This window comes from Phalangium opilio, unplaced genomic scaffold, assembly GCF_054372755.1.
Source record: "Phalangium opilio isolate 3A_F unplaced genomic scaffold, DU_Popi_V2 ptg000062l_1, whole genome shotgun sequence".
NCBI lineage: Eukaryota > Metazoa > Arthropoda > Arachnida > Opiliones > Phalangiidae > Phalangium > Phalangium opilio.
The window spans coordinates 1003145-1011927 of record NW_028324179.1 but is presented as its reverse complement, the minus strand read 5'-3'; positions in this window follow the sequence as shown (position 1 = coordinate 1011927).

The following is an 8783-nucleotide window of genomic DNA, read 5'->3' as shown; positions in this document are numbered from 1 at the left end:
TATGGAATTTACAACGCTAGTATAGCTACGTAGATGGTTGCCGTTTTTAATTTGCGCCATCTATCGGATGGTGCAAAGGTTTAGTCCGACTATTTTTTACGGCTGGGCGCGCCTTTTTCCCCCATTTTCCCCCTCTTTTTTCCCCTGCGGAATTCAGAAATTTTTAAAAAGTACTCAGTATCACACTTAGGTGGCTCTGCAACGTGAAATAATTTTATTTATTTATGAAATTATTTTCCTCCTCGGCCGGGTTTCGATCCCGCACCATCCACAGAGCTCTCACTCCACGGATTGACGCCTTTACGCTCTCGGCCGTCAAGTCATATTAACAAGCTCGAGTTATGTTGCTTAAACCTAGCATCTCTCTCACGTCGGCAGCCGGCGCGTTCCTCTCGCGTCTTGCTTAGTTGGGGCAGGGAGGAGGGAACTTTGTTCGAGGCGGCGTCGCGGCGAGTCTCACGTTTCCATGGTAGCGCGCCTATACAATGCCGAGAATTGAAATCTCTTGGCGGGAAATTCGCGAATGGTAGATAGGCAGTTTAAAACGGGTAGCGCTACAATTATTAAATACGTCGCGTTTTTAGCATTAGAAGGTTTACAAAATAATTTTAGGAATTGTACTCGTCGGAAAGTCTGAAATATAATAAAAATTAAACACATTTTTAAAGTAAGAGATATTTGATTTGTAAACCAAAAGAAATTAATACCGTAGTCTCTGGAGAGTGTATCAGGGAAACCTCTGTAACTAAGCAAGATTATGATATTACCATCTCTGTAAGTGTTGGAATTAAATAAATATATATTTATATTGTAAGTTAATTAAATTAACTTGCAAGTGCTTCTAGACAGACACATTTTTGAGGTTAACCATACCTGTACATTTAATTTGGGAATTTAGGTTTTGGGATTAGATAAGCTAAAGTCTAAAAACTTATTTTTTCTCTTTAAGCGCGTTACAATTTTGGACAAACAAAAACGATAATTTGATGTTTAATTTTAATATTGGCATTCGCAATAAAATCTTTCTATTAACGTTTGATTACTCAAATAATCCTAATAATAAATTTTACGAAGCACAAGCACTTTCTAAGGTTCTTTTCACTTTTCAGTAACAAATTTTGACAATGAAAAATTATCATTTCAAGTTTAAATTTGCCTAAAAATGATAATGATAATTTATTTAATTAACTCTTAATTGGATTCTTTTCAGTTACATATTTGCCAAAGACAAAATATCGTTTCAAGTTTAAATTTACCTATAAACGTTAATGATAATTTATTTAATAACTTCTTAATTTTAACTAATAAGAGTAATCAATTACTAATCATCACTTATGATCACTAACTTTAAGAAAAAAAGTTCAATATTATTTTTATAAACGTAATCAAAATAAGCATTGTTAACATGATAATTCAAAACCTAATACTACAACTTCACATTAAGTAATGAGTTTAGAAATAAATGTACATGTTTCTCTCACCAGAAGGAAAACCATTATCTAGACATCAAGAAACAATATCAATATCATCATCCCATTCGTAAACGCAACAGTTATGAACCAAATTTCAAAATTTGCAAAAAAATATCTTCGAACTCATTTCCTTGCTGATTGCAGACGCTTTTCTATGCCTAGCAGCCTACCGGCGTTTCCCTACTGTAGCGTCATCTACGTACACTACTATTTTAGCAATTTGGAAGAAATAATTATTCATTGTTAACTATCTATTAAGTTTAGTTTTTTAATTGTAAATTTTATGTATGAGCAAAACAGTTTAAAATTACTTTGGCGTATGTATTAAAATTAGGCCGACATGATGGCGCTAAATAGAGCCTAGATCTGACTTAGATAACCAGCCTTCATTCCGACTCTCAGAGCATTCCACCCCCATTTTTCCTTATAACTACACCCCCAGTTCAAAGAATTCGATTTACATGTATAAGCGCGACTTTTGAAGAAAATTCGAAGGGACCGAAAATTTACAGTAAGTTTTATGGGAGGAGGTAGGTATTTTTGCCAGATCCTTTTTTTTGACCTATTGATTCAAATGACCTTAAATTGTAGTGAGACGTGTGTTTCAATGTGTTTTATTATACTAAGAAAGATTAAAGCTTTTTTGTGTAAAAATTATTTCCAAGGCCAAACTGATGATATCTTCGGATCTACTGATCCAAATGTCCTGAAATTTCACCCTGAGGTGTGTTAAAATCTATTCTATTATATAAAATAGGATAAATATTTGAATAAAAATGAATTTCTAATGTAAAAATTGTAAATTCAGTATTTCTAATGTGAAAATTGTAAATTCAGTATTTAATCCACAATTCAGTACTTACAACCATTTACCAAGAAAGAAACCCATCCCCATCCTTGTCCAAAACAGGCCTTTTAGAGAGTAATAGATTATAAAACCAAGACCTCTTGAACCAATATTCTTAGATTTGTAAACGTGCCGAGGGGCAGGTCTCGCGAAACCTGATCAGTTGAATAACACATATAATGAGAACGTTCTGCGTTTGTTACCAAATGATACTGATAAAAAATTATTGCATTAAAATGTAAGGTCTCCCTCGCAAGAAGCTTCAGAATGTCATCGAAAAAGTAGAGTACCGCTGAGAGGAAGGTTTTTTCTTCTTGGACCTGCTTGACAACTACGTATAATTTAAACTATATCTCAAGTAAATCCTGGTTTTTTTACCAACAGTAACTGATATTGTGATACTTTTCCCCCACCCTTTCAGTTAGTTTCTTAATCATGATTTTTCTACTCTTCATTGTTTTTCAAAATATGTAATATTTCCAATAAATACAGTTTTGAACTAAAATTGCGTTAACATAGTAACGTTTACTTGGTAGAAACACAAGGGCTTTTCTGAACTTTCCCATTTAGATGTGTTGTAAGATTTATGGCCTGTAATTTGGTTTAGTTACAGGATTTTTAGTGCCATGTGTAAGCGATATGTTTAATCTTGGAAAGGGCCTCAAAGTACTAAATTTATCATTTTGACAAAACTAATTAATTTGAAAGTTTTTAACCATTTTTAGATATAATAGATAGTAGCACATCTCTCATTAAAGTTTCATTACATTTGGAACATTAGACCTAAATATATTGTGGATTGAATACTGAATTTACAATTTTGGCATTGGATATTATATTTATCAACAAGAGGAAAAAAATGATACTTGAACTTCATATCACATTATTTGTGTTTTTGCTTTTGCGCTTCGAGTTGCAAAATTATTGGCCTGACCCTTGCTGGCAGGCTGGCTGGGTGCCTTTCCGTCCTTTTTCGCGCGCGGAATTAGATTTAAATTTATTAATAGCATTTAGAACCATACTTATGTGGCTTTGCAACGTCAACGTATTTTATTTATTTAAGAAACTAATAAGATTAGTCATGGTAAGTAATTGACTACACTTATTATAAGTTAAAACAACAGATAATTAAATAAATTATTAAGAACGCTTACAGGCAAATTTAAACTTCAAATAATAATTTTGGTTTGTCAAAAATTGTATGTGAAAAGAACCTTACAAACTGCCTGGTCCAATTTATTATTAAGGGTTATTTGAGTAATCAGACGTTAATAGAACGATTTTGTTGCAAATACTAATGCTTATAATTTAATCTACAAATTATCATGTTTGTTTATAAAAAATTGTAACTGAAAATAACCGTTGAAACTGCTTTGTCGAAACTATCATTGAATTTATCAAACCGCACTAGAAAGATTTTATTGTGAATACTAATTCAAAAATAGTTTGTATAGTATAAAACAACTGTAATTGTTTTTGTTAAAGAATTTATTTTAAGGTCAATGATTATATTAAACCAAAGTCATACTAAATTGATTTTGTTCATAATCGAAAGGATATTTGATAAAGAAAAAGAGAATACCGCCAAAAATATTTGCCGGAATCACACCAGTTCTAGCCAAAAGAGGGCGCGCAAAGCATAATATGGCCGGGGCCATCTTGTTATTATAATGGGGAAAGAGTCGTATGGGTGAAAAGGTAATATAAAGGTAACACTATTAGCCATACATTACCAGGGTCAAGCTTGACTCAAATAACATTCTTGATTAGCCCAAACCCCTTTGGCCGAGAATGTTATTTGGGTGAAAAAGTAACGCGTAGGTAATATTGTTTTAGCCATACCTAACCTTTTAAAAGCCCCGATCTATTCAAAGACATTTAATACTGTTGTCGCGTTACACCGGCAAACTTATTGCCGTTAACTTATGTTAAGTACAGGTGGCTACTTCCGTTTATTCATTGAATATCCGTTTATCGTTTAGTCTTAAAAATGAACTTTATCACGATTGGGTTCGTCAAGGAAGAGCTAGCTAAATGGCCCAAAAGGCCCATGCCGGGATCAACTAGCAAACTCGAGCCAGTTGGTGGACGCCATGGTCTTAATTTTTCAAAAAACTTTCAACAATGCCGGCTCAGTCAAAGTGTTCCCGACTAGCCGCGAACAAATGGACATATTCCGCAAGTCAAGTCATTCCTTTACTTGGAAGGAAATTTTCAAGCAGTTGTTTACAAGAGGAGAATTGAAACAGTGAGTGTTTACAACCAATAAGCGAGACGCAAACTTCATCCGTTTACGTTTACAGGCCGTCGCGAACAGTTTATAAAGCAATTTCTGACAATACTCAGAAGTTTTCCAAACTTTTTCTAATAAAGGAGGGAAAATTGAAAAGCACTATTTCGTGTATTTAATCATTTGTTTCGTTGTGAAACTAGTCCGTAAGTCTTACATTGTTAAAGTTGACAAATAAGACATTTTAAAATTTGATATTGCTCATTCATTGTAGAAGCCAAACTAGGTTCTGAAACGGTTTTAAGGGAATTTCTCCCTAAAGAGGTTGTAGTCGTTTACCACAAAGTATCCGCGAAATATCAGAATTGGCTAAAACCTTTACAAATGGAAAGCGCCTCTTTCCCAGAGCCCCACGCCGAGGTTCCTCACGCTAGGTTTTCGGTTGCCGGTAATTATTGCATTATAAAGTATATCATGATGATGTAATAAAATATAATTATTTGGACAATTTTGACGCCTCTTAGAAATCGAAGAGGTTCCAACTATTCCGCCGGAAAGCTCTGAAGAGCATTCGACATTACCAACGTTGATAAGTTTATATGAAAAGGGCTTAACCATTTTGGAAAGCAATAGAGCGAAGTTTGAGGTGGCCCTCCGCGGCACCGAGAAGATGATCGAGGAACACCAAGGAAAAATTAAAAATTTGAAAAATCTGATGATTGAAAAAAAAAGAGGCGGAGCAGTTGCGTCGAAGATTGGCCACCAACCACTCGACACCGCGAGAGGTCAACCAATGCCTAAATATCGTCGAAAAATTTATCCAAAAGAGAGGAGGAGATTTATTGACAACGCTTAGACTGTTAGCATCAAGCAAGGGGCTTCTAAGCCCCGATGACTCCGGTTAGACATATCTACCTATTCTATAGTGTTTAAGCACTCCGGACGACCGCGCGCTAATTTACAGTGCCGGGGAAGCGCTTAAGCTTCTCTAATATTTTCTGTCAATAATAACTTGAATATTTTAGATTATGAAGAACACGCGAGCTTCTCGAAATCACCACCTAATGGTTAATATTATAAATATTATTCCGTAATGAAAAAGTAACTTTTTTTTTCGTTTAGAATTTCAAGAAGAAATTCAATCGCCTTATAAAAGTGAACACGACTCGGTTCCGAATACTCCGGGCAAAACTTCGGAGAGTAAGAATATTTTATATTAATCATTTACCTTAAATTAGGCGTAAATAATGTTACGCGATTGCAGGTGAAAACGAGAGTCCGGCTACAACCGGAAAGCAAGTGGAGAGTTGCTTATCCGACAAAAGCGCTTCGGATAGTAAGTATAGGCCATTTGGTCAATTTTTCTGGGTAGCTTCGACTAGGGGTCACTATCCAACACGAGACCTGGATCATGAACTTACGTACGTTCGTATTATTTTACTCTAGGTGAAGAACATCCGTTAAGTAGCGAGCCAGAAGCAAGTCCTTCCCTAAATCAAAAAGAACTTGAACAAAGAAAGCAATTGGAAGCGCCCAGTACCAGTAACTGGTCTGATGTAAATGTTTCGCAAGAAAAACAAGGGTCCCAAGAGGACCATTACAATTTTGCGCCACATCTCGTTTAAATTAAGCACAGATTATGAGTACCATCTCCTATTATAATAAAGCAATAAATATGAAATAAAATTAAAAATTAGGTTATCTCGCTGGATTAATTAATGTAGAAATCGCATTAAGAAGAGTAGCTCCACAGTCAATAATTCACAGACTCGATTTTCGCCAAAAACGGACCTTTTCGCCGCAATGTGGAAACACTGGCGACATCTTGTATATTTTAGCGAAATCAACACCTGGCATTTTCCAAAATATATTTAAAATTATAATTCAAATTACTATTTAAAATATTATTTTTTCATAAATAATTTATATAATTTAAAATAATATTTTGTAAATGAATTAAATAGCTTAAAATAAATATAATTTTTTAACCAAAATTTCAATGTAGACTCGAACGCGCGGGCCGCCGTTTTAAAACAATCCACGAGGAAAACGAAGTCGAGCGTTCTGACCACTGGGCTACGAATAGCTCTGCGATTTCCCTTCTGTTTGCGTACTGTATACATATTGTAAAGCTAGAGTTGACTGACAGCTGAGGGTGAAAATTAAGGCGGGGTTTTCGACGCCGTCCAATAAGCGGTGTGACGAAGACGAAACGAAGGAGGAGTTAAACTTTCCGTTTATGCTCCCTAATATTTTGCGCTCATCGCTAGATGGCGCAAAATAAAAAGAAAAAAGGAAAATAGCGCAGAAAAGAAAAACCAATAAATCAATTGATACAAAAAAATTGCTAAAAATACCTAAATTTAGAAAATAATTAAAACTAACGTTCCAAGTACAGTTAAAATATGCGTAATAAAACTTTTTTACATTTCTCCGCATAGTCTTTCCATGTTTTGTTATTATCAGAAGGGGTTAATAGAAGAAGGATGCCACTCTGTATCATCTTAATACATTAGTTACGTAACTTCATTCTTCCCAGGCTCACCCCTTTTTGTTTGCTCTCCCGCTCAACAAACTTCAGATGGGCATCGCACCGTGCACGGGGTTAATTCCATAACTGTTTGGTACTCAATCCTCAGCAATCAATTCCCTAACCTCATTTGGGGTGAGACAAAAATCCACAAGCGCGACTTGTCAAATAGTTTAACGCAAATAGACTAATGATGAGGGGGAACTATTTATCGCGGAATATGATTTGGTTTAGTAACCTTGCTCCAAATGTTAAGGGATGTTGGGTAGAATGACGTTACATTGCCCCGCTTTGTGGTGGTACACTTCTCTCGAAGAGAAGTGTTATATACTTCTGTTACTATGAATCGCAGATGTAAAACAAGGTAAGTACGCTGTACTTGTAAGTACGTTGTAGGGAAACATTTATTTTTCTTCTCTCCTATAACGCGATCAACCTCTCTTAATTAAAAAAGACACCGCCGCTGATAACTGTCTCGTATTGGTGATAGGCACGCGTAAACAATTTATAAAATTCAAAACATAGAGTTCTCTCATAGTATCGAAACTAGCTATAGCATGAATTTATTTATTAACATGAATATATATCTGCATTGACTAGTTAAACTACATATTCAGGGATGGGAGGGGCTTAGTTTGAGTGACGTCAGAGAATTTCTCGCGGTTTGTTTTTAAAGCTAAAGCTCTTGTCACGCGGAAGGCTAATCATGCTTGTAAATTGATCAACTACCGCATTATTTAACTCCAACAGCAGGGAAAAACCAGCATCATCAATTCTCACGATTTAAAATGTTAGTAGTTTACTTTCAACCGTTACATTAATTTTCATAATGGCCAAGGCTTAGCACTTTACCAACAGTTTTCAGTTTTAGATTAGGAAAAACATTGCAGGCACTTATTATAATTTCGTTTAAAAGATCAATATCACTTTCGGACATCGTGTTGAGATATTTATTCACGTATCGGCGATCATTTTTAATATTCAGTTGACGCAGTTTGGTGAACCTAACCGAAAATTGTATCCCCCATACAATTTTGTTAAACTGGTCGTCTTCTGTTCGAACTTCCAGGTGTCTCGATTTTGATTGGCTACCGCGATGACGTTAAACGCGTATGTAATAGAAAGGTCCCTCCCATCCCTGAATAACATGATAGAAAGGCTAATGATACACATATATATTCATGTTAATAAATAAATTCATGGCTATAGGTTGCTCTCTAACAGCAATATTTTGTTGTGTGATAGGATTGGGTTTATCTTGGGATGAGAGGGGTAGGTCTAAGTCGAACGTTTGTTCTATTTTTAAGCACGCATCATGCAAATCGGAGATTGTATACATTGGAAGGAACATAAGTAATCCTTTAAACTCTGGTCTTAAATTACGTTTGATCATTAAAAGTAGTTCAATGTCCCGTATTTAGTACAGAGAAATTAGAATTTGACGTAGAGCAAATTAGTAACAAGCTAATTCCAACGGTATTTGGAAGTAATAGTGGTGCTTATTAAGGGAAAAAAATTCCCCGGATTTCCGGTTGGTGGAAGACCACCAAAAATGGCCGCTATCTTGGAAAATTTGGTTTTTTGCGTATTACGGCCGAACGGTAGATCCAACAAAAAAACGTTCAGTATATGAAGAAAGTTCGTCCAATTATCTATCTCTTGGTTTTTGAATCAACTCTGCGACTTACCGTTCAAAGGTTACGA